Below are 25523 nucleotides of genomic sequence, written 5' to 3' on the forward strand. Positions count from 1 at the left end.
GCTAACTTTCTGCTTCTTAATTCAGATCAAACTGAGGTTATTGTACTCGGCCCTGAAAAGCTTAGAAATATGGTATCTAACCAGATTCTTACTCTGGATGGCATTACCTTGGCCTCCAGTAACGCTGTGAACCTTGGAGTCATTTTTGACCAGGACATGTCCTTCAACGCACATATTAAACAAATATGTAAGACTGCTTTCTTCCATTTGTGCAACATCTCTAAAATTAGAAATATCCTGTCTCAGAGTGACGCTGAAAAACTAGTTCATGCATTTATTACTTCCAGGCTGGACGACTGTAATTCATTATTATCAGGATGTCCAAAAAACTCGCTGAAAAGCCTTCAGCTAATCCAAAATGCTGCAGCAAGAGTCCTGACAGGGACTAGAAAGAGAGAGCATAGTTCTCCTGTTTTGGCTTCCCTTCATTGGCTTCCTGTTAAATCCAGAATTGAATTCAAAATCCTGCTCCTCACATACAAGGTCTTAAATAATCAGGCCCCATCTTATCTTAATGACCTTGTAGTACCATATCACCCTATTAGAGCACTTCGCTCTCGCTCTGCAGGCCTACTTGTTGTTCCTAGAGTATTTAAAAGTAGAATGGGAGGAGGAGCCTTCAGTTTTCAGGCCCCTCTTCTGTGGAACCAGCTTCCAGTTTGGATTCAGGAGACAGACACTATCTCTACTTTCAAGATTAGGCTTAAAACTTTCCTTTTTGCTAAAGCATATGTGAGGGCACATATTTACAACCCTTAGAAAACGGTCACGGGGTTGTTTACAGCCTGAAGCAGCCAAGAGGGAGTGACGTAGCGTGAAGAAGACGGACATGCGCAGTGGGAGAGAAGACGAGCGGAGCAAAAAAAAAAAGCACACGTGTCCGGATGAGAAGAGACGCTAGGAAAGGGCCGCGGTCAGGAAGAGACCCGAACAAAGTATAAACGGGAGGTTAGCGAGACAGTATACGGTACCGCAGCGAGTCTAGGCTGGGTTTCCGTCCGTGTATGCACTCTGACTCCGGCTACAGCGGCCTTACGGGTGTAACGTCGGGGCGAAGTGTCGGCGGAGATAGCGCTAGCAGAGGGGCTAATCGAGAGCTAAGGCTAGCGGCCGCTCCCCTCCAATCGGCCTCAGTTTCCCGGCGTTGCCAGTAGAGTTTGGCGACAAGAACGTTTAGAAAGCGAGACAGCACGGCTGGCTGTCTGCCGAAGGACCAGCGAGTTTCCGGGAGAGGAATTGGGCGGCCTCACTTCGCACGGCCTGGGGACTGCCGTAGCTCCGTTAGCCCGCGGGACCGCCATCTTGGGCCCCGATGTCGGCGGTGTTTGGAGTACCCTGCCACCCAGACGACGCTCCGGTTGTTCACCCTGCTTCAGCTGGCTGTGTGTAAAAGTTTCACCTACCCGTGGGTTCATTACGCTCCATTTCAGGAGGGGCAAAGGTACAGTTTCTGTGTTTTATTTCCTTGCTTTGATGTGGACCAGAGAATGAACATTCTATTCCGGCTGTGGAAGTTCTGGACAGCCTAACAGACTGCAACTCCGGTTAATGACACATACCCCTAGAACTATCTGTCCGTCCCACCCCAGAGACAATTTACTGGAGTGAACTGTAAAGACTGAAAATGTTCCTTTGGTGTGTCGGACATTGTAAATGATGTGATGAGACTGTGTCGACCATTTTAGACAGAATATTTGCTGTGTTAACTTTTACTGTTCTGCTGTGTTGTGAGTGTTTTTCCTGTGACTAGGGTGGGTTGTGTGGAGTCGAGGACTCCCAACTCTGGGTCTCACCAGTCTGTTTTGATTTATTTTACCTCATTTTATTTCTTTCATTTCTTTGGTCCTGGGGAGGCTCCTTGCTGTTTTCCCTTTGCTCTCCAGGGCCCTGTGGACATTGTTAACCAAGTTTGGTTTTTTTGAGGGCTCTCCAGATAAATAAAAAGAGCCACGTGGTTTAAAAAGTCGTTGTTGAATGCTTTTGTCCGACCCAGGTTGCCTTGGAGTAGGGGCACCCGAGTTATTTGGTTAGGCACAGGACGACGGAGTTAAGTGGGACCGTGCTAGTATTCCGTGTGCAGGCGCTGCTATCATTGCAGGTCCGGGCCTGGAGTCCTCCTTTTGTGCCTACTGTTGCCAGGTAACTAACCCCATTCTTACTGAAGTAAGTGTCCGGGTCAATCGCGCTAGAGGGGGGTACGGACTTAGATCCCACCACCCGCTAGTCGTTCAAGGCAGCCTGTGCGCCCTTCTACCCCTACATAGCAGGGCTAGTAGCCCCTCACAATGCGAGCTGCTCACCTACACATTTACAATTCTATAACACTCCACTCTGTACATATCTATGTATTAAACTTTCTTGGTGCAATATGCAATGTCATTCACAAAGCTACTGTTGGGAAACGGAGCCTGCTCAAGAGGTGGAAGGGGGACAAAAATAAATAAAAAAGTCAGTATTTACTAATCCTCCTTAAAGCAACACTTTTTTGCAGATATCTGTTGTTTAGCTTTCCCTAAGGAGATGAAAATAGGTAAGCTCATTGTAGAGCGGCTTTAGAAAAGAAAAAAAAACAAAAAAATCCCAGCTGGCAAATCTTTACAGTTTTCAGTCTTCGGGAAACTGAACATGACAGCATGGTGACATACGTTCATCTGTTTCCTTTAGAAAGTTTCTATTATTGCATGAATATTACAATCAAGTGGGCGGTGGGCCGTTGGTGTAATGCAACATGGGGTAGAAGGACCGGGCGAAGTTATTGGTAAGGGTGCAGCTGGAGTCACTTTCCGACATTGGAATCAGGCAGGGCAGGAGGTGCGCATTGGCAAAGGATGTCTTCCCCAACCACAGGGCCCCCATGACCTGCAGCAATGTCACCGCACCCCTGGAGGTCCTCGCTATGGACTATACGGTGCTAGAAAAGTCTTGTGGGGGTTACGAAAATGTCCTTGTCCTTACAGACATGTTCACCAGGTTCACCGTTGCCGTCCCCACCAGAAACCAAACTGCTGAGACGACAGCAAATGCTTTGCTGAAACATTGGTTTACCTATTACGGGTGCCCGGCCCGGTTGCACTCCGATCAGGGGAGGAGCTTCGAGGCTAGTGTGATAAAAGAGCTGTGCAGGGCCTACGGGATTGCCAAGAGTCGCACCAGCCCTTACCATCCGCAGGGGAACGCGCAGTGTGAGAGGTTTAATAGGACCATGCACGACATGCTCAGGACACTGCCACCAGAGAAGAAACGGGATTGGAAAACATACTTGCCAGAGTTGGTTATGGCTTATAACTCTCGTGAGCACTCCTCCACGGGTTATGCGCCCTTCTACCTCCTGTTCGGGAGGGATGCCAGAATGCCCTTGGACCTCCTGGGAGGGAAAGACATGAGGGAATCAGAGGCGGACAATCTGGACGACTGGGTCCGGGACCACCATGAGAGGCTTAGGACCGCGGTGGAGGTAGCAAGCTCGGCTACTCAGGAGGCCTCTAGGAGGAGGAAGAGGATCTACGACCGGAAGTCCCGCGGCGCCCTGCTTCAGTCTGGTGATCGGGTGCTGTTGCGCAACCACAAGCCCAGAGGCAGGAATAAGATCCAGGACAAGTGGGAACCCAACCCTTATTTGGTGGTGAAACAAAACCACCCCGACATTCCTGTGTTCACGGTCAAGCCAGAGAAGGGTGGCTCGACGAGGGTCGTGCATAGGGATCAGCTCAAATTGTGCACCTTTCAAGCGCCGACATGGCAGCCGAAGCAGGCCAATAGGCTGCCAGCCGAAGTGGAGTCCGATACCGACTTCATGGAGGGGGTTTGTGTTCTACCACTCCCATGTGAGTCGGACCCGAGCGCTCTCGTTGCCCCAGGGGCGGACGAGATCGGCGACTATGTCGCCCAGGGGTTAGAGCCGGATTTAGCGGGGGAGGTACAACCAGTTATGGCCCTAAGTGAGCCAGAGGACAGCGATGGGGCCTCAGAGGCGAGTGATGAGGTGCACGAGGGGCGAGGGGAGGTTTTGCAGTCTGAACGCCCTTTGAGGCGAACCCGAGGGGTACCTCCTGCGAGGTATAGAGATTATGTTACGAAATGAAGCCATGGATTACTGTTATGCTCATTTGCAATGTAATGCGAGTCATATGTGAATGGTATAGAGTGTTACTGAACATGTGAGTTAATATGTGTTATTCTGTGTTTGTTACAGGGATGAACTGCTTGAGTCGTCGCTGGTGTGGCAGGGTTTAGCTGGGGGGAAATGTGAGGGCACATATTTACAACCCTTAGAAAACGGTCACGGGGTTGTTTACAGCCTGAAGCAGCCAAGAGGGAGTGACCTAGCGTGAAGAAGACGGACATGCGCAGTGGGAGAGAAGACGAGCGGAGCAAAAAAAAAAAGCACACGTGTCCGGATGAGAAGAGACGCTAGGAAAGGGCCGCGGTCAGGAAGAGACCCGAACAAAGTATAAACGGGAGGTTAGCGAGACAGTATACAGTACCGCAGCGAGTCTAGGCTGGGTTTCCGTCCGTGTATGCACTCTGACTCCGGCTACAGCGGCCTTACGGGTGTAACGTCGGGGCGAAGTGTCGGCGGAGATAGCGCTAGCAGAGGGGCTAATCGAGAGCTAAGGCTAGCGGCCGCTCCCCTCCAATCGGCCTCAGTTTCCCGGCGTTGCCAGTAGAGTTTGGCGACAAGAACGTTTAGAAAGCGAGACAGCACGGCTGGCTGTCTGCCGAAGGACCAGCGAGTTTCCGGGAGAGGAATTGGGCGGCCTCACTTCGCACGGCCTGGGGACTGCCGTAGCTCCGTTAGCCCGCGGGACCGCCATCTTGGGCCCCGATGTCGGCGGTGTTTGGAGTACCCTGCCACCCAGACGACGCTCCGGTTGTTCACCCTGCTTCAGCTGGCTGTGTGTAAAAGTTTCACCTACCCGTGGGTTCATTACGCTCCATTTCAGGAGGGGCAAAGGTACAGTTTCTGTGTTTTATTTCCTTGCTTTGATGTGGACCAGAGAATGAACATTCTATTCCGGCTGTGGAAGTTCTGGACAGCCTAACAGACTGCAACTCCGGTTAATGACACATACCCCTAGAACTATCTGTCCGTCCCACCCCAGAGACAATTTACTGGAGTGAACTGTAAAGACTGAAAATGTTCCTTTGGTGTGTCGGACATTGTAAATGATGTGATGAGACTGTGTCGACCATTTTAGACAGAATATTTGCTGTGTTAACTTTTACTGTTCTGCTGTGTTGTGAGTGTTTTTCCTGTGACTAGGGTGGGTTGTGTGGAGTCGAGGACTCCCAACTCTGGGTCTCACCAGTCTGTTTTGATTTATTTTACCTCATTTTATTTCTTTCATTTCTTTGGTCCTGGGGAGGCTCCTTGCTGTTTTCCCTTTGCTCTCCAGGGCCCTGTGGACATTGTTAACCAAGTTTGGTTTTTTTGAGGGCTCTCCAGATAAATAAAAAGAGCCACGTGGTTTAAAAAGTCGTTGTTGAATGCTTTTGTCCGACCCAGGTTGCCTTGGAGTAGGGGCACCCGAGTTATTTGGTTAGGCACAGGACGACGGAGTTAAGTGGGACCGTGCTAGTATTCCGTGTGCAGGCGCTGCTATCATTGCAGGTCCGGGCCTGGAGTCCTCCTTTTGTGCCTACTGTTGCCAGGTAACTAACCCCATTCTTACTGAAGTAAGTGTCCGGGTCAATCGCGCTAGAGGGGGGTACGGACTTAGATCCCACCACCCGCTAGTCGTTCAAGGCAGCCTGTGCGCCCTTCTACCCCTACATAGCAGGGCTAGTAGCCCCTCACACATATGCTGGGTAATACTCATAGGATTCAGAACCTTTCAAACAGAGACAGCTCCAGACCTTGCAGTATTAGGGGTGCCTGGCTGAAATCAAACACCAGCCAGTCAATAATAGCAGGCCATGGCTCTCTTGAGTGGGAGGGTCATGACATATTTAACTTGCCAACTGAGGCCTGTAGATTCTGAGAGGTAGCTCTTGGGATTTTTGCAATTTGTCTGAGCATTAGACAGTCTGACCTTGGAGAGAATTTGCTCTGACATCCACTCTTGGGAAGATTTTTGCATTAAACATTTGCATGCTTAAGATCAGCAAGCTGACAAAACCTCTGCTATTATAGAGGTGGACACACTGATGATCAGTTCAGCAACTGCATTGGATTCAGTGACTCGGTGACAATCACCTGTCCAGTAGACATTGTACCTGACTTTTATACACTTGTTCAAGCCTAAAACAGAACAAACAGAACAAGAACAAGAAAAAGGGGAACAGAAATGATGAAGTAATGAAATTAGAAGCCAAACAGGAAAACCTCTTTGTATAAAATTTGCAAAAACATGGACATTTTGTTTATTGTTGATTAGTGATAACGTGTTGGCATTTTTACTCTCTATTTTGATATTTTAATTCCTGAACTGTAAAATAAATCAATAGTGTTCATGCAAGTGACAGGGTGCTAGTTGAACAAGAATAATAACTTGAAGTCTGTGTTAATGTTAGAATTGCACACGGCAACAAATGCTTTTGACTTTGGCAAAGAGTTTTGTTTGACGGTGGACAAGGATTGGTTGTTTAATGCTTTAAACTAATAAAACACCAAATTTACACAGTAACACAGTATAGTGCAATACCTTCACTTTGTTTTTGGAAAAAAGCAGTTTGACAGCAGCTAATATGGTCAACATGTTCTGAGTGCATTGTACTGTAGGTGCTAATAATCATCTGGGGTGTGGCCTGCAGTCATCTACTGCAGGTAACACATCAACTGTGGATCATAAACTCTTATAACCCACTTCAAAGAAATATAAAAACTTCAGTGACAAGGTTACCCAGGGAAATTCTTATTTTAAACATCCAAAAGAAACATATACAATGGTTTCACTAAATTCTCCTGAAACAAGCTGCTTATAAAGAACGATCTAAGCAACTACATTTTTGTATTATGCATCATAGAAAACAGAGATGATATGGTCTTTGGGCTTAAAAATATTGATAGCATTCTTTTTTCCACATCAACCAGTTCACTCTGTATGAGATTTGGTAATTGGATGTAGACGAATAAACTGAGCCATCTGACAGGATTGTGGCGGAGCTTGACAAGGCCTTCCTAAGCTAAGGTTATGGTCAATTTAATTTCCTACCTAATGAATAGAATAGAAAATGCAGCTGAGGTTTCAAAGGACAGCAATGTGATGGAAAGTAAGCAGCGCTGATAATTCTTTCAAGCAATTGCTGTCTAATAAATTAAAGACAGTTGTTTTCAACAATCAATTAAAAATATATTAAAACTGTAGGAAACTAAGACATTACACAATGCTGCTTTCAACATCACTGTTATTTGTTTTGGTCAAGAAATACGGATACAGAAATCTGTAGACATTTCTCCAGGTGTGTTGCTGTTGCTAAAATACATCTTGTGCCTTTGCTGTGCTGTTTCCAGCACATCAGCTACTTTGGAGTGGATTTCTGAACACCTAAGTCTTTAGACATGTTCAGATTTGTGCATTTCTATTATTCAATTCAATGTTATTCATATAGAGCCAAATCACAACAACAGTTCCCTCAAGAAGCTTTTATCATTATGTGCAGGTGGATAAAGACCCAAATGCAGACTCTAAAGACAGACTGAATAAACAAAGAGCTCACCTTCAATGGTGGTAAAACAAATCCAAAGAAAACCAAACACACAATTAAAGTACCAGCAACAAACAACAGACATCACATCAACAGAACGCTGATAACCTGAGGCTACTTAAACACACAAGTTAAGGAGGGAAGTGCAGACTGCTGCGGGCAAACTAATACAGACGTTGATGACCGACACAATGAGGCAAGGGAGGAAGTAAAGCTAAACAGTAGAGGTAAAACACTATCAAAATAAAACAGGAACTAGAGACTAAATATGAGGAAATGCAAGAGGAACAGAAAAACCCAAAGTGATAAAACTGAATGAGAATGATAACATTAACCATGACAAAATTAAATTATAAGAAGAACTAGAGTAAGCATTTCCTAGTGAAAATGCAACGTGAATGTGAAGGTGAAAATTTGAAGATTTTGCCTGAAATGCTTAAAAATATGTGAAATATTCAAAAGTGAACTTGTTGAATATGCGTAAATATCAGCCAGCTTACATGTAAAAAAGCAAGAGTACCAAAAACTAAAAATGTGCTCAATAAAGCCCAAGTACCTAAAATAAGTATCTAAACTTAATTTGCTGAAATTCCTTCTAGACAAAAAAAAAAGCAAAACTTGGAGCTGAAGCTCATCAAAATGAATCAGAAGACTTTATTTATCCCCAAAGGGCAATTAACAAACAACAGAGCAGCATAACGTTGAAGATAAGGACAATAAGAACAGGCAATGAGAGTGAGATAATAAATACACAGAATATACAGTTTTAAAATTACAGTTTTAAAATTAAAGTGACTGAAAGGTGAATAAAGTGTCGGTGGTATAAGAAGAGAAGAGTGATTCTGGTGTGGGAAATGTTCTTATCGGCTGGAGTTAAAAAGCAGAGTGGTTTTGGGGACAAAGGTGGCGCTCCTCCTGTCAGTCCTGCAGGAAATGCAGCAGTGAAGAATGTGAGAGGGGTCGTTGATGATTTCGGCTGCCTGTCTGAGGGCCTGTTGGCTGAAAACCTGTGCCAGAGTTCTGACAGGCAGGCCGATGATTTTAGAGCACACTGATGCAGTGTGCAGGTGATGGAGAAGGTCATGATGCTTTCCAGGAAGGCGTAGTAAAAAGTCATCATGATGGCTGTGCTGACTCCAAAGGAGTTGAGTTTCCTAAGGAGGTATAGCCGTTGGTGGCACCTCCTGAGAACCTCCTCAGTGTTGGCAGAGAATTGCAGGAGGTTGTCAAAGATGGTTCCCAGGTATTTGTACTCCTCAACTATCTCCACTGGCTTCCCGTGGATGGTGGTGGTGACTGAAGCAGCCAGATCTCTCTGCCTACTGGAGAAGGTCACCACCATCTCTTTGGTTTTGCTCACGTTCAGTTCAAGTTTGGAGCTGTCACACCACTCTACAAACTCCTGCAGAGCGGGCCCGTGATGTTGTGAGGGGCCTGACAGCAGTGACAGGAGAACTGTGTCGTCAGCATATTTCACCAGGTGACAGTTAGGCTGTGTGGATCTGCAGTCATTGGTGTAGAGGATGAAGAGCAGGGGGGAGAGCACACAGCCCTGGGGGGAGCCAGTGGAGGTGGAACAGAGACCGGAGAGAGAGTTGTTGACCCGAACTTTCTGAATCCTGTTGGCCAAAAAGTCCAATATCCACAGGCTGATCATCAGGTGAAATTGGGTGGAAAGTTTAGAGGCCGGGATATGAGGCTGCAGAGTGTTGAACGCTGGTGAGAAATCAGCAAACCATACCTGCTTCACACCCTGGAGGACGGGGCTGTGGCCCCCCCCACACTCCCTAGCAGATCGTTACATGGAGAAACCTTTGGAATGCAAGCATGCTGATCCACACAGGTATGCACACATGGGTATTCACAGACGCGGACTAAAGCTTTCTTGGCTGCTGCCTCAAAGCACACTGTGCGCTGTCTATCTTGCGTGCTGCACAATATCGTTTATTACTTAGTAAATACTGATATCTATGACTAGCTAGTTTATTGTGATGGTGCTTTGTTTTCTCTATTATTATGTTGCTCTTTGTTGTTTGCTGTCTCCTCTGTTTGTTTTTGTTTGTTTGTTTTTGTTTGTTTGTTGTTTTTTTTTTTTTCTCCATACAGGTGACCCAGGAGTTTTTTTTTTTTTTCTCTCTCTTCCCCCCCCTTCTCACCGTCTCTTCTCCCCTTTGGTTTTCTTTCTTTCTCTCCCCCTCTCTCTCTCATTCATTCCCCCTGTCCTATTTATTAAAAAAAAAAAAAAAAAAAAATGACAAAGGATGAACTGAAGCTCTGCCATCACGTAATGTCGCATACTGCTGTTTCTGATGTCATTTAAAAAAAAAAAAAAAAAAAAAAAAAAAAAAGAGAGAAATCAGCAAACAGAAGTCTGGTGGAGCAGTCAGGGAGCTCCAGATGTTTGTAGATGGAGTCCAAGATGAAGATTTTTGCATCATCGACACGTCTGCGTGCACGGTAAGCACACTGGAGTGGGTCCATCAGGGGGTCAGTTGCTCTTACGATGTACTGTTTTATGATCTTCTCCATGGCCTTCATCACCAGGGAGGTGAGGGCCACAGGACGAAGATCATTCTGTTAGGATGCCTGGGTCGTCGACCCAGGGTTTTTGAGTTTATGATATTATTTATACTGTCTAGTTTTTGGTTTCTTTGAGTTCTGTCTTATGGCTTAGGTCTCTGTCTTCTTTAGTTGCTCTGTCTCCCCTATCACCTGCATCCCCTTGTCTAGTTCGCGTCTATGTGTATCTTAAGTTCCTATATCCCCGTGTTCAGTCAGTGTTTGTGTCTGCCCTGTTCCCACATCTCTGTTCCCTTTGTAGTGCCTGCATGTGAGTCTGTGTCTTTGTTCAGTCTGTGTTATGTGTTTCCTGTTTTACTTTGAAGGTCTCCGTCTTTTCTCAGTGTGTTCAGTTTACGCTTCTTTGGTCTCGTCAGTTCTGATTTGCCCCAGCTGTGTTTCCCTCCTGTTACTCATTCCCTGATTGCTCCCTCTGTGTATTTAAGCCCAGTGTTTCTCTGTGTCTGTGTCGCGATCTACCGTTTACCAAGCTGTGTGTTCTGTCTGTCCTCCGGTATTAGTTTATTTTTTGATCGTTTCCAGTTATGTTATATTTGAGTTTAACATTAAAACGGTTTTTGAGTTTACATCTGTCTCTGGAGTCTGCACCTTGGGTCCTTTTCCTGTCTGCACACAGCCGCACCTAACACATTCAGAGACTTTGTGTTGTTTCTTTTGGGGATGGGGATAACTGTGGAGTGTTTCCACAGCTGGGGGACGGTGTGACTGTCGATTGAGTGTTGAAATAGAGTCGGAACACACTTCCTAGTTGCCCTGCACAGGGCCTCAGAACTCGACTGCTGATGTTGTCAAGGCCGGGTGAGCTCCTCTCCCTGGTCCTCCTGAGGGCTCTCAGCACGTTCTCCGTCCTGAAGGTGAGTGCAGAGCTGCCAGGTTTCGGTGAGAATCTGGACTCCTCAAGCTGGGCCATGTTGTCCGTCTCAAACCTGGTGTAGAACGCGTTGAGGTCGTCAGGGAGGGAGGAGGGGTTGCTGCCCTCCACCTGGATGGTTCTGGGGGTGGTGACCGCAGTATTCACAGAGGCCATGGTTTTGAGGCCCTGCCAGGCTGAGTGGAGGTCCCCTGTGGTATACTCCAGTTTAGCAGTTTTTATGGCCCTCTTCACCTCCCTGTTGACCTCCTTTTTGTCCAGAGCAGAGCCGGTGAAGAAAATCCTCTTTTTTTTATTAAGGATTTCCTTGAGTTCCTTGGTGATGCAGGGTTTGTTGTTGGGGTAGATGGAGACTGCTTTTGAGGCGATAATGTTGTCAACACAGAAGGAGATGTATGATGTCACCGTGTTGACTTGTTCGTCAATGTCATCAGAAGGAGACAGAAGGCTGTCCCAGTCAGTGGCTTTGAACGGATGTAAACCAAGATGATGAAAAGCTGTGGGAAATCTCTGGGGAGGTAGTAGGGGCGCAGGGAAACAGCCAGGAGCTCGATGTCTGTCGTGCACAGCCTCACAGTGACTGTAGAGCACCAGCTGTTGTTTACATACAGACACACGCCGCCGCCATGTTGCTTCCCGGTGCGTTCGCAGTCTCTGTCCAGACGAAGAGGTGGTGAAAAGCCATCAATGTGCAGCGCGCTGTCGTCGTCGCTGTTGTTTAACCACGATTCCGTGAATGCCAGAACGGCGGCAGTTCTGTACTCATGCAGGTGATTGACGCAGGCTTGCAGCTGGTCCAGCTTGGAGCGGAGAGACCGCACATTAGCGAGGAAAATGGATGGGAGCGCTCGTTGTTTGTGTGTCTCCCTCTTTACTCTGGCTCTCACCCCACTCTTCTTTAATCCCCTCCTGGTTACCTTGTTATTGTGAGTTTTTTTGATTTCCGTGTCGGAGCGGAAAAGCCGGAGGCTGGGCTGCTGCTGTGGCCGCAGCTGGATGAGGGAGTCCCTGGTGTAGGTGAGCCTTGGGGTCATGTCGAGTGTTGAAAACAAGTCCGAAAAGTCACAAAAATGAGGAAAAAGAAAAGAATACAAATACAGTGGGGCAAAAAAGTATTTAGTCAGCCACCGATTGTGCAAGTTCCCCCACTTAAAATGATGACAGAGGTCAGTAATTTGCACCAGAGGTACACTTCAACTGTGAGAGACAGAATGTGAAAAAAAAATCCATGAATCCACATGGTAGGATTTATAAAGAATTTATTTGTAAATTAGGGTGGAAAATAAGTATTTGGTCACCTCAAACAAGGAAAATCTCTGGCTCTCACAGACCTGTAACGTCTTCTGTAAGAAGCTTTTCTGTCCCCCACTCGTTACCTGTATGAATGGCACCTGTTTGAACTCATCATCTGTATAAAAGACACCTGTCCACAGCCTCAAACAGTCAGACTCCAAACTCCGCCATGGCCAAGACCAAAGAGCTTTTGAAGGACACCAGGAAAAGTATTGTAGACCTGCACCAGACTGGGAAGAGTGAATCTACAATAGGCAAGCAGCTTGGTGTGAAAAAATCAACTGTGGGAGCAATCATCAGAAAATGGAAGACATACAAGACCACTGATAATCTCCCTCGATCTGGGGCTCCACGCAAGATCTCATCCCGTGGGGTCAAAATGATCATGAGAACGGTGAGCAAAGATCCCAGAACCACACGGGGGGACCTGGTGAATGACCTGCAGAGAGCTGGGACCAAAGTAACAAAGGTCACCATCAGTAACACACTACAACGGCAGGGAATCAAATCCCGCAGTGCCAGACGTGTTCCGCTGCTGAAGCCAGTGCATGTCCAGGCCCGTCTGAAGTTTGCCAGAGAGCACATGGATGATACAGCAGAGGATTGGGAGAATGTCATGTGGTCAGATGAAACCAAAGTAGAACTTTTTGGTATAAACTCAACTCGTCGTGTTTGGAGGAAGAAGAATACTGAGTTGCATCCCAAGAACACCATACCTACTGTGAAGCATGGGGGTGGAAACATCATGCTATGGGGCTGTTTTTCTGCCAAGGGGACAGGACGACTGATCCGTGTTAAGGACAGAATGAATGGGGCCATGTATTGTGAGATTTTGAGCCAAAACCTCCTTCCATCAGTGAGAACTTTGAAGATGAAACGAGGCTGGGTCTTCCAACATGACAATGATCCAAAACACACCGCCCGGGCAACAAAGGAGTGGCTCCGTAAGAAGCATTTGAAAGTCCTGGAGTGGCCTAGCCAGTCTCCAGACCTCAACCCCATAGAAAATCTGTGGCGGGAGTTGAAAGTCCGTGTTGCTCGGCGACAGCCCCAAAACATCACTGCTCTCGAGAAGATCTGCATGGAGGAATGGGCCAAAATACCAGCTACTGTGTGTGCAAACCTGGTAAAGACCTATAGTAAACGTTTGACCTCTGTTATTGCCAACAAAGGTTATGTTACAAAGTATTGAGTTGTATTTTTGTTATTGACCAAATACTTATTTTCCACCCTGATTTACCAATAAATTCTTTACAAATCCTACCATGTGGATTCATGGATTTTTTTTTCACATTCTGTCTCTCACAGTTGAAGTGTACCTCTGGTGCAAATTACTGACCTCTGTCATCATTTTAGGTGGGGGAACTTGCACAATCGGTGGCTGACTAAATACTTTTTTGCCCCACTGTATACCGAGTAGACGGCGAAATACAACAACGAAAAGAGCATTAAAGTTAGGATTAAAGACTAAAGTTAGCGACCCGGAACCGGGGGAAAAAAGTGCTCAGATAAATGCAGTACGAGAGAAAAAGACCTGAAAGAAGCTCAATGTGAATCCATAAGTCATATCGAAAAAAATCTTTCACCGTGAACAACGGCAACTTCCAGTCCCCAAAATACTCAACTTTCATGTTAACAGAGTTTATTATATGGACGTGGTGACAGTGTAATGACAGCCTGCCACTTTGGTTTTCAGCTGAAATTTGGGAGCTGTTTTAACATTGTCCTTTATGGGGAATGGAGGAGGCTCTGCTTTGGTGACAGGAACTGTAAATCCTGTCGATTCCTGATGACCTAACAGACACATGACTACTATTTTCAGGTTTTAATAAAAGCAAGTTTATATGTTATATAATATATTTATAATATAAAATGTTTATGGTTTCGTAGTATTACAATCTTCTTTTCAAAAGTACAACAAGCTAATTGCACAAATTAGATCTTACGTTCAAAGAAAACCATTAATCTGTAACTTAATCTAAGCAAACCCTTTAATGCTGCCAGGACGTTATCACCATCCTTATTAAATGATTGCACATCTATGTTTGCAGACCCACAAGCATTTTAAACCTCTGAAGATTGTCAGTCATAATTAGTATGTTTTGGCAGCCCTGCTGCTAACATTAAAGCAAAAGAAAGCAAATATATCAACAAAGTTCTGTCAGATATTCACTTTATAAATAATATCAAGGTGCTTTCAAAGCACCACAGCACATAGTAATCGGTACGTTCCTTTATTCATTAATGGCAACTACTGTGTTGAGAAATTCTTCATGAAAACTGCATTACATGATTTAAATGTAAATTAAGGAGATGCTCTTTTTAGAGTGCTGTCCAAAGTGACCCCGGCTAATGATCAACTATCATCTACATAAAGCAGAACGCATGATGCTTTCACTGGATAATTAAAAAAAAATTTAAAAAGACATTGGGGAGCAGAGATAAAGAAAAGCCACAAAACAGGCTATAATGGCAGATCTGAACTGAGATCATTATGGTTCATGATCCAGCCATTAAGCTCCAGACACCTCAAACACAACAACTACGCAACAACGTATTTACTAACAAATATATTTAGTGAAATGAGCTGAAACACAATTTAGAAATGGTTCGATTTTTAAAGTTACTCCTGCTTTCAGAGCTACTATTGTCATGATCTTAACATCCAGATTAACAAGGTCCGCGTCAGGTGTTGAGGAACCAGGACACTCTGATGAGGAGTGGGCTACTGGAACAAGAAGACATAAGTGGACACGAGATAAGAACCGGGTGCTGTTGGAAGTAACCCCAGCGGAGGGAGTCACATCGGATGTGGGAACTCTGGAAACTTCGATACCCAGCATCTAGGCTGACAACTAGTAGCTCAGTAGGGGTGGGTTTAAAAAAAAGACTGGATTTCCCAATTCTAATCAATTGTAGTTTGAATAATACGATATTGATTCATTAAATCCCGGATTGATCTTTAAATATAAAGGTATTTTGCCAGAAACAACAGAATCTCAGGTTAAAGCTCACAAAACTATTTCAACAACCGCCCAACAGCTAAAACAGCAAATGAGAGCAGGTAAGTGGATTCCACACAAAGACGTAAACACAGCGCAGATCGTTCGAAACCTCTGTAATTTTGCTCTGCTTCGCTTCGGCAGCATCAGGTAATGTTCATGTGTTGATTCATGGATCATCTACTATAAAAAGCCAGGCCAGGAAAATCTCCTTCATGTTTTTCTCTGTTTCATGCTCAGTTACTTTAGCAAAACGGCATCTGCTGTGATGCTCACACCTCTGACGAAGTCTCACAAGTGTCAGCTTTGTTTTGATACATAGATATAAAAATATGGATATGTACCCTCCCCCTCTCTTCCCTTCTCTTCATCAAACAATCTAAGGTGAGCCATGTTTGCTTTATAAAGGAATAGCGTAACATTGTGAGGCTTATCTACCAATAATTTAGAAAGAAATTTTTAAAATGCAAATTGAGGCCACGCCTGGGAACTCTTCAGGATTCCTCCAGGTAGGGAGGTGGCTGGCAAGAGGGAAGTACAGGCCTCTCTGCTTAGCCTGCTGTCCTCGCAACCTAACCTCAGATTATGTGGTGGGGAATGGATTAATGTCCAATGAGTGTTTGTTTTACCTCCTAAATCTCATTTTATGGTCCTTTCTGACCATCAAATGAGTGCACATATGTAAAACAATCACCTGCAATAGGAATAATATAAGACATTGATTTAAAATTAGTCATTCTGATAGCTTTTTTTAAAATTACCGAGCATAAAACTTTTGACTAGGGTATTAAATAATGAAATAGTTGTGGTAAAAATGCATTCTGAAGCTATATATATAAACAAGCCTGAAGACACACGTCTTAAATGTTTCATGGTTCTAGGGTTGTCACAGTATTCTCTGTATTTGTTTCATGATTGTATTTTTCCCAGGATGCGTTCAAATTCATCAACATACAGGTAACAAAGTCCCTCTCTTATCCTCCTAGTGTTGCACTTCATGTGGAGATACACAGACTGCAAGAGGTTTTCCGGGAGATCTGAATTGCTCGAGCAGAACAAACTAAATCACAGACATAATGGACGGGGCCATTCGTATCCATGCACTTTAAGTTGTGCATCTTGATTCAAGACCTGGAATGTCTTACTGAGCCATTTATCAAGAAATCATCCAATCCAACAACCAGTTACCAAAGGCCTAACCAGAGTCACATGCTCCCTTTGTGATTATAATCAACTTTCCAATGAGAGAGAATTTCTTTCAACATATATTTCAACATCTGAAGAATAAGGAAACTGTCACATGTGTATTCAAGGACTGTGCTTATAAAACAAATATTTATGAAAACACAAAAGTGATAAATACAGAAAAAATTCTGACACTTGTAATGCATTTAAGTCTGGGATTAGTAAAAAAAAACAATTAGACTGCGTGGAAACAGAGGCTGAAGTACAAAATGGGAAACTACAGGACTGCTGAAATCACAGGGATGTCCAGAGTCTGTGAACTCGGTTAAATCCAAAGCTAGAGCTTCTGTTTTTCCTGCAGCAAAAATAAAGAAACCAAGAAGAGCTGAGTCAAAGGAGCTTGCAAAGAAAAGCGTCTGGACTTCTTTAAGTTGCTTGAAGACGTTTCACCTCTCATCCGAGAAGCTTCTTCAGTTCTAAGGTCAAATGGTGGAGAGTCCCAGATATAAACCTAGTGGGAGTGACCCCCCACAGAGGGACAAAAGGACCCCCTGATGATCCTCTAATCGCCTGAGCCAAGGTGTGAAACTGGGGGACCCACACCCAGTTTCACACCTTGGCTCAGGGGATTAGAGGATCATCAGGGGTCCTTTTGTCCCTCTGTGGGGGGAAACTCCCACTAGGTTTATATCTGGGACTCTCCACCATTTGACCTTAGAACTGAAGAAGCTTCTCGGATGAGAGGTGAAACGTCTTCAAGCAACTTAAAGAAGTCCAGACGCTTTTCTTTGCAAGCTCCTTTGACTACGATGACCTGGATGACTGAGAACCTTCACAGACAAGAAGAGCTGAAGCAAACTTTTATCCATCCTTTCCTTTGGGAGAAACACAAGAAGGAATGGAAAAGGAGACTTGAACTGCTGACAGCAATCAAAAGGAGAAACAATGACACTGGAGACAAAAATGGCTCGTACATTTGCCTACAGGCGTCAGGAGGTGGTGAATGAAGAACCTGGCATAGAGGATTTTAAGGTGGTCTGCACTGTTCCAACAGGAAGAGGTAGTAATGCAGATTGAAGTTAAATGTCAATGTTTTTTCATTTTTGTGAATGATTGGTGAGTATTTACTGATTGTGGCTCAAGAGTTGGGCGTTCGCCTTGTAATCGGAAGGTTGCCGGTTTGAGCCCCGGCTTGGACAGTCTCGGTCGTTGTGTCCTTGGGCAAGACACTTCACCCGTTGCCTACTGGTGGTGGTCAGAGGGCCCGGTGGCGTCAGTGTCCGGCAGCCTCGCCTCTGTCAGTGCGCCCCAGGGTGGCTGTGGCTACAATGTAGCTGCCATCACCAGTGTGTGAATGTGTGGATGACTGGTTGTGTAAAGTGCTTTGGGGTCCTTAGGACCAAGTAAAGCGCTATACAATTACAGGCCATTTACCATTTTTAAATGAATTTCTTTGTAACCAGTAAATGTATTTTAAAATATTTTTTTTGTTCAGATGATTTTTTCTTCCAGCACACTTTCATGGCTCGGTTAGACGGCTGATCAAAGTCATCCAGGCCAAAGGAGGAGCAACACGTTCAAAAGTGGCTTTCATTATGAAAAGGTGTGCATATCAACATTCACCCTAAAAAATTATTCAGGGGCTTAGTAAATATCATTATAATTCTAAGTTAGATGACCTTGATTAAATCTTTGAAAATCACAAAAGTGTTATCTTGAGTTGAAAATACTGAAAAGAATGCTTAAATGTTCAACACCAGTTTTTGAGTTGAACTGAGCTCTTTTGTTCAAGTTTATTTAAAAGAAAAAATTCTGTATTTGAAACACAGGGTGCATTATTTAAATCTACTCAATATATCTCATAGAAAGTACTCAAAATAACTGAGACACTGGTATTCATACTTATCATTGTCTTTAACTTTAATTATTAATGGTTCAAAATCAACATAATTTTGTCCCCCAATACTAACTTAAAACTTTGAGTAAGACTAATGACCTTTGGCATGTACCGCGCGCGAGGAGCATGGCCTCATGGGAGATTTTCTGCACGTTGAACGAGACAGACACACATCCACTGCAGACTTGGTAACGTTTTCAGGTAAGTGACCAATTCTTACATTAGCTGTCTTTATCCACACCGTTCTTTTATAACATGTTCTGAAGAAAGCGTTTGTCATGGTGGCTCACTTTTCGCAGCGTGTTTGTGCACGTTAATTTAAGTTTGCAACCCGTCTTCCAGTCAAGGCGGCGGGAAACCGCGCCCTTTTATCCTTTTACGTTCTGAGTCGCTATCTGTGTTCCTGGTAAGTTGACCGGAATGTCCCGGTACCAGCGACCTGACCGTTTAATCGGGGGCATTTTAGGAACCACGTGAAAGCAGGTGTGCTCAGACATTTCTAGAAAATGGCCCTGTTGAGTCGCGGTGCGGGAGCTGCGGTAGTCACGCGGCCTGACTCACTCTGTCAGGTTGTTCAGGAGATGAACAGACGTCATCAATGGCTTTGGTAACTAAGAAGATCTGCCCGTGGAACAGTTCATAGCAGCAACCATGCTGCTTAGGCTTTCTTGTTCTATGTGGGGTCTTTCAGAGCATATAAGACGCTGCTTTCAGCTTTGTCCCGAACAGGGCCAGTTTTTGAGAGAACGCTGAGAGGACCGCCCGGGTCAGCAGATTACCTCATCCAGGGCCGGTCCAAAGTACTATGGGGCCTTAAGTAAATTTAGACTCTGGGCCCTACTTCCTTTCAGATCCCAGAAAATAATGAAAAAAAAAAAGCTTTGGTCCTTTGGGTCAAGCCAAAAGTACCATCATTTCCAGTATAGTTACTCCCAATTTACATAAATAAATGTTTATTTCAATCCAAGCTAAAATTTCTTATAAGAGATTGATGTTATGGCAGATTACTCAGTGACATGTTTTGTAATGATAAAGTTTTGATTTGTATTTTTTCAGCACCATCTTCACCACCAGGAGAAAAAAATCTGCATCAACTACAAAGTAAAGCAGGTAATTTTACTCAGAGGACTTGATGTGTTAAATTTTGGAATGATATGATATTGTTTTATACAAGCTGAGTAGTGGATGGTGATACCACCTAAATATTTATACTGGTTTTGTGGTGGGTCATACAAATGCCAAATCTAAATTTTGAGAATTTTTCAGTTCGGTAAATATATTGATGTGTTCATGGCCTGTCATCTAGTGTCACCATACTATCTTTTTATTTATACAGCATGGTGATGTGATTCAGATTATTTCAATGTGGTTAAGTATTGTACTTTGTTCCATGTTGACTTATTTGTAGGTTGTATCCTCCACCTGAATTGGTAGTGAGTATTGGTTATTCAATCAGTTAATCATACAAAAACTGTGTAAATATGGTTATACACCATTCTGTCATCTTCATACTGTGAGACATATTTTCTCACAATTTTTTAGGTCACAGGTGATGAGATGGCAGTGTAAACTTTGCAAACATGAGGAGTCATCAAAAGTGTCACTACTCAAACATTATCGAGTGAAACATGGTACATTTGGTCATGGCTATTCCATACCCTGTCTTCATTTGAATTGTCCTTGCTCTTTTAACTGAATGAGGAATGAGGAATCTGAATCAAAACCAGAATGGTTCTAATCAAAACCACGACTAAAATTTGGAACAAGTGAAGCACTGTGGAAACTTTTGGGATGCGCTGTATCTATCGTGGCTTCCATCACAAGCTGGTGAAAAGAGCCTCCTCTCCAAGAAAGCCTTTGCATGCCCTCAGCTAACACAAACTACACACTGGTTCCATTTTTCAAAGCATGTGTCAATTTGCCAGGTCACAGCAACCCCTGAAACCTTAGCGACCTATCCTGTCCTGCACTCGTACGACGCTGCTCTCTTTCTCTCCCTTCACGTGGGAGCCCTCCATCTGTTTTGTCTATAATGTGTTACTCGTGCATTTGCCCTAAGGACAGAATTCATGATGCTTTGTAATGGCCAGCCTCATCGCCCTCCCTCCTGTCCACTCTAAAGTGCCCACTAGGCAGAACCACTTAAAAATGTTTCATGTTGCTTTTCTTCCTGCTTGCTCGGCCTTTGTTGCACGATGAATAGGACGCTGAGAGCCGATGGGCTGCTGGCCTTAATGGTCTCTCCTTTTTACCTCCACCTTATGAGCTATTTGAATTGCATGGCTGATGTTTTGCCGTTGCCTCATCCTGAGAGAACAGAGCTCAAACTCTTAGACAAATTCTCTCCATAATTCATAGCGTCCCCCTACACCCACACACAAACCTTTTAGCAATCAACCAGTTATTCTAATACCATATATAACACTACTTGCTATTACATTTTCCTGCATCTTTTTTCTAATAACCAGCATAAGAAGCTCAGGCCACAAGAGCTGGAAGTCCAATATGACATGTCCTTGAGGAACAACAGCTAGCGTTCTCCCATTTATCAGCACTGATTACATGTATTGATCTGACAGAATATGTAGGATTCCCTAGAGAAAGGGGTCAGCAAACTGGAAAATCAGCTGCTGCAGCACAGTATCATGGTCTGTCCACAGTAAGATGGAGAGATCACATCAGATGCCAACCACCAGCAGCTCTTAGGTGAAAGTCAGCATTTAACAGCCTCCTGCTGCCAAATTTATTACCTAGTAAATACACAACAGTAATTCAGGGACATGGCAGCATCCCACCAATAATCTCGCTGATTTATCTGGTCATACTAATAATGTTAGTATACAAAATAAAGTAACAGGAAACTGGCTTTTTGCTGGCATGAAAGAAACGGACAACACTGCCTAGCTTTTGAATTTGACATTTGTGCATAAACTTGAACTTTCTTCCTGCCCAAACCGTTTATCTTTTTCAAACATTGCTTGACGTGCTAGATGATGTAAATGTATTTTCTCCCTTTCTCAAAATGAGCATGAATATAAAAAGCATTTTGTGCCAAAATAGGAATGGAAATGGAAAGTCTGGTTTAATGTGCTAGTAGACTGACAAACAGTACTTTCAACACGATGCACACACATCATTGAATTTTAGGGGCAAGAAAAAAAAAATCTTCCACTTGTCCAGAGGAACAGCACTCTGCTTCCTCTGATTTTCCTGCTGTATACTCTGTACCAACTCAGGTATTTAATGGCTGTGATTGTGATTGCAAGGCACAGCGGACTATTTGGTTTGTATGCATGGGAGGGTATCTGGCCTACAGGAACTATTTTCTACTGGCGACACACTTCGGTACCCTCAACAGCCTGTTATTCTTTAAACACTGGAATTATGGACTAAATCACAAGTGCAGCAGTGCTGAGGGACTATTAAGATGCGGCCTATGGAGTAGTCAAAGTGTTGTTTGGTATGAGCTGAAGAACAGATTCTCAATCAGTGACTCCTATTAATACAGCCGAAGCAGTCATCTTTCTGTTGTTGTGTTCTTTTGTAATCTCCTGGATGAGTTGTCTATCACAGAGTAGTCATGGTAGACCAGCAACTCCTGGCAAGGTTCCCACTGCTCCAAGATTTCTAAATTTCTGGATGATGGCTCTCATCATAGTCAGTGACTTTCTTTCTTAGTCGATTCTTCAGATTGTAGCACGAGATGCTTTTAGCAACCTTTTAGCCGACTTCACTTTGTCAGACAGGTTTCAAGTGATTTCTTGATTCAGCTGGTGTGGCAATAATCGGGTGTGGGTGTTACTGGTGAAAGTGAGCTCAGCGTTCCAAAACTTACTTCCAATACATTTACACATAAGATCAGGTAGGTTTGGATAGCTTTTTTTTCCCTTAATAAATTAAAACACAATTCAGAATCTGCACTTTATTTTTTACTTGGGTTATCTTTGTTTAGTAATAACATTTCTTTGATGTTGTGAAACATTTAGGTATGACAAATATAAAAAAAATGCCAAAAGAGATAAGGAAGGGGGAAATACTTGTTCATAGTACAGTAAATACCACTGTAATGCTTTGGCTCTACTTAAAACAGGCTTGGCTTTGAACCATCTCTTCCAAAGTATTTATACTCAGACAGAAAAGCAGAATAGTGATCCAGTTGTTGAACGTGGTTTTGCTATGATTTGAGAAAAGCTATAAAATAATGAACCCACAACAGCCTTCAAACTAAAGTACATCACATTATTTGAAATTTAGAATAATCTTTGATCTAAACAGAAAAAATTAGATGTTTTGTAAAAGCACATCAGAGTTCATATTATATGATGACTGCGATAGATAGATAGATAGATAGATAGATAGATAGATAGATAGATAGATAGATAGATAGATAGATAGATAGATAGATAGATAGATAGATAGATAGATAGATAGATAGATAGATAGATAGATAATATGAAAATATCTATATCTACACAAGGTTCGTGCTCGAAGAGGATTGGGATGAAGTTTACACTTTTTCTATTCCCACCCCCTTTTTTCACATTCTATTATTTACAAGTCAATATTCAGAATTTGGAAACTGAAATCAGAGGAAATCCGTATGTACTGTTACTACATAGCTGCAAGTTTTAGTTAATGTGGAAAAATGTGTTACATCTGCCAAGTTAAAATATATCATCATACAATGTAAAGCGCCTTCTGATTTGGCACTGAAACTGAATTCGAGTGAAGTGAATAGATTTCTGCTTGATGAGCAACAAACAGGAATTATTTTCTTTTTGTTTGAGGGAGGGGGAACTTGATAAATGAATTTTGTCAAGCTTTGCACTGGAAAAATGTAATCCATGAAAAGAAAAACAAGACCTCTGGGCTTTTTTTCATTTGTGTGTTTTATTTGAATCTAACAGAAATCATGAGATTTTTTTTATCATTGTTTATTTAATGTGCACTTTTTCTCTTGGCAATGTGAATTGACAGGTGTTTGATATAATAAGAACCTGTTCTCTCTTTGCTCATATATTTTTTCTTATATTAATTTTTTTTCTCTTAACTTTTTGTTATTTCTTTTTAAATTCAGCGTTGCGTGAATTGATCACTTAAATCGCAAATTTCAGAACATTATCTAGCCCGAAGACAACTGGGACTATATCTGCACATCACACTGCTCTCTCCTTTCTGTCAAACACTGATGCAACTCACAAGCCTGACAAGCTCCTGACACTGAGGTCTATTCCTAAGTGAGACTGCAGCCACCTGACATCGCTCTCGTTTACTTTGTTTTTCTCAGATAAATGCATTTTGGATTTCTTACAACCTTATCATCTTGCCAAAGCAGTGCTAGTGGTGCAGCCCTGACCTGCACATGGTTCTGAGGACTTATGGTCTTGAACTGTCGATGCCACCCACACAGCCTCATCTTAAAAAGTAAAACTCATTTAATTAAAGTAAGAGCCCGGGAGTCGTCAAAAGCTGCATTACTATTATTGCAAGGGCATGTTTGTGACAAATGCCAACCGTGACATATTGCATAGCACTACAGCTGCGCAATAAATGTTAACAACTTGAAAGGAGAACACAAAACAGAAATTGAAAAGCGTCTCTCTTAAGAACTTGCATGTTCTTTGTGAGGCTCTAAATTGATATATCTCTCTCTCTACTGACTTTGAACTTTACATCGTCACCGAATGCAAATATTCTATTTCTTTCAACCAGTGGATGTAACGTTCAAAGACACGCAACCTCCGCACACACAAAGCCTCGTGGAACACCTCCAGGTTTATGTGTCTTGCTCAAGATCGCCATCTAGCGCTGCAAGCTCGTTAAACTTTGCGTGCTTTCACTCCTCAGGCGGATTCGGTGGATGTACAACAACAGCAATAATCATTCTGTTGCCCAATTAATGAAACACGGACTGCTGAGGACCGTCTCAGTGCACAGTCACACCCTTTTAACACCAACAGGAGCTGACTGCAATGGTTCAGTAATTGATCAATCAGCTGCTTAATTTGTGAACTACATCCACGTGTAAAAGAGTCGACTGTGTTTCTGTTAGGCGATGTTAAGTTTAGCCGTGGCGCTTGTAAACTGAACAGAAAAGTGGGGAGATTAACAAAGAGCCGACTTGCGGTAAACAGGGCCAAACCGTACAGGGACGGGACAGCAGGACCGCTCAAAAATGAGTTATGAAACTAACTTTTGGGGGAAGCCAGCCTCATATTATCGCCAGAAAGACAACAGTTATTAAATCATGAAATCGCAAGAAATAGCAAGAGCTTATTGTGCTTATTTGGTTCAAAATTTGGTTCAAAAGTGCTCATGTAGCACATATATACATACATACAGACACACACACACACACACACACACACACACACACACACACATATATATATATATATATATATATATATATATATATATATATATATATATATATATATATATATATATATGGAGAGAGATAGAGAGAGATAGATAGAGATAGAGAGAGAGAGAGATTATTGATATTAGGAAATATCATTACAAACTGCTTCCTGCTGAATAGTGATTTTTCGATATCCCCCTTAAACGAATAGCTGTGCGTGTAGAAAAAAATGATAAAATCATTTTTAGTGCTTACCTTTAGCGGGGATGCGTCATTTTAAAACAGACTTTTTCAAACGATGCCGGTCCATGAACTCGAGTTAAGTCCTCAGCATCTGTGTCGGAGCACTTCTCAACTTGAGCGCAGAATCTGTGCTGGTGCTCTGCTGCAGCTCCTCTTCACAGCACAGCCAAAGAGCAGCAGCGGCAGCGAGAGGAATGCCCCACTTCGCCTGCTACTTTGCATTGCTTAACAACAACTTCCTCCGCTGTTTAACAACACACATTGGATCAACTTCAAATATTCCTTTTGAGCTGCAACAGCCTCCTGCATCTTCCTGCACTCCAGGAAGAAACCTGTCAAAAGTATTATAACGTCTATAGTTATCTAAATATTTACTATTAGCTGATAATAACAAGTGCTTCTAGCAAAAGTAGCAATAAAACAGCATGAAAACACCTCGTT

At 43.3% G+C, this 25523-nt stretch overlaps 1 protein-coding gene across 2 annotated transcripts in view; it reads right to left on the reverse strand.

The window, feature by feature from the left end:
* The window catches only part of LOC308398145 (multiple epidermal growth factor-like domains protein 11), a 252798-nt gene that overhangs the window by 227052 nt on the left and 223 nt on the right, over positions 1-25523 (reverse strand). For both annotated transcript variants that reach the window (XM_080884601.1, XM_080884600.1), the window contains exon 2: positions 25095-25414. The gene's annotated coding sequence lies outside the window, so the exon portion shown is untranslated. The remainder of the gene's footprint in view (positions 1-25094; positions 25415-25523) is intronic.

This window comes from Rhamphochromis sp. 'chilingali' (assembly GCF_963969265.1).
Source record: "Rhamphochromis sp. 'chilingali' genome assembly, chromosome: 6".
NCBI classification, from domain to species: domain Eukaryota; kingdom Metazoa; phylum Chordata; class Actinopteri; order Cichliformes; family Cichlidae; genus Rhamphochromis; species Rhamphochromis sp. 'chilingali'.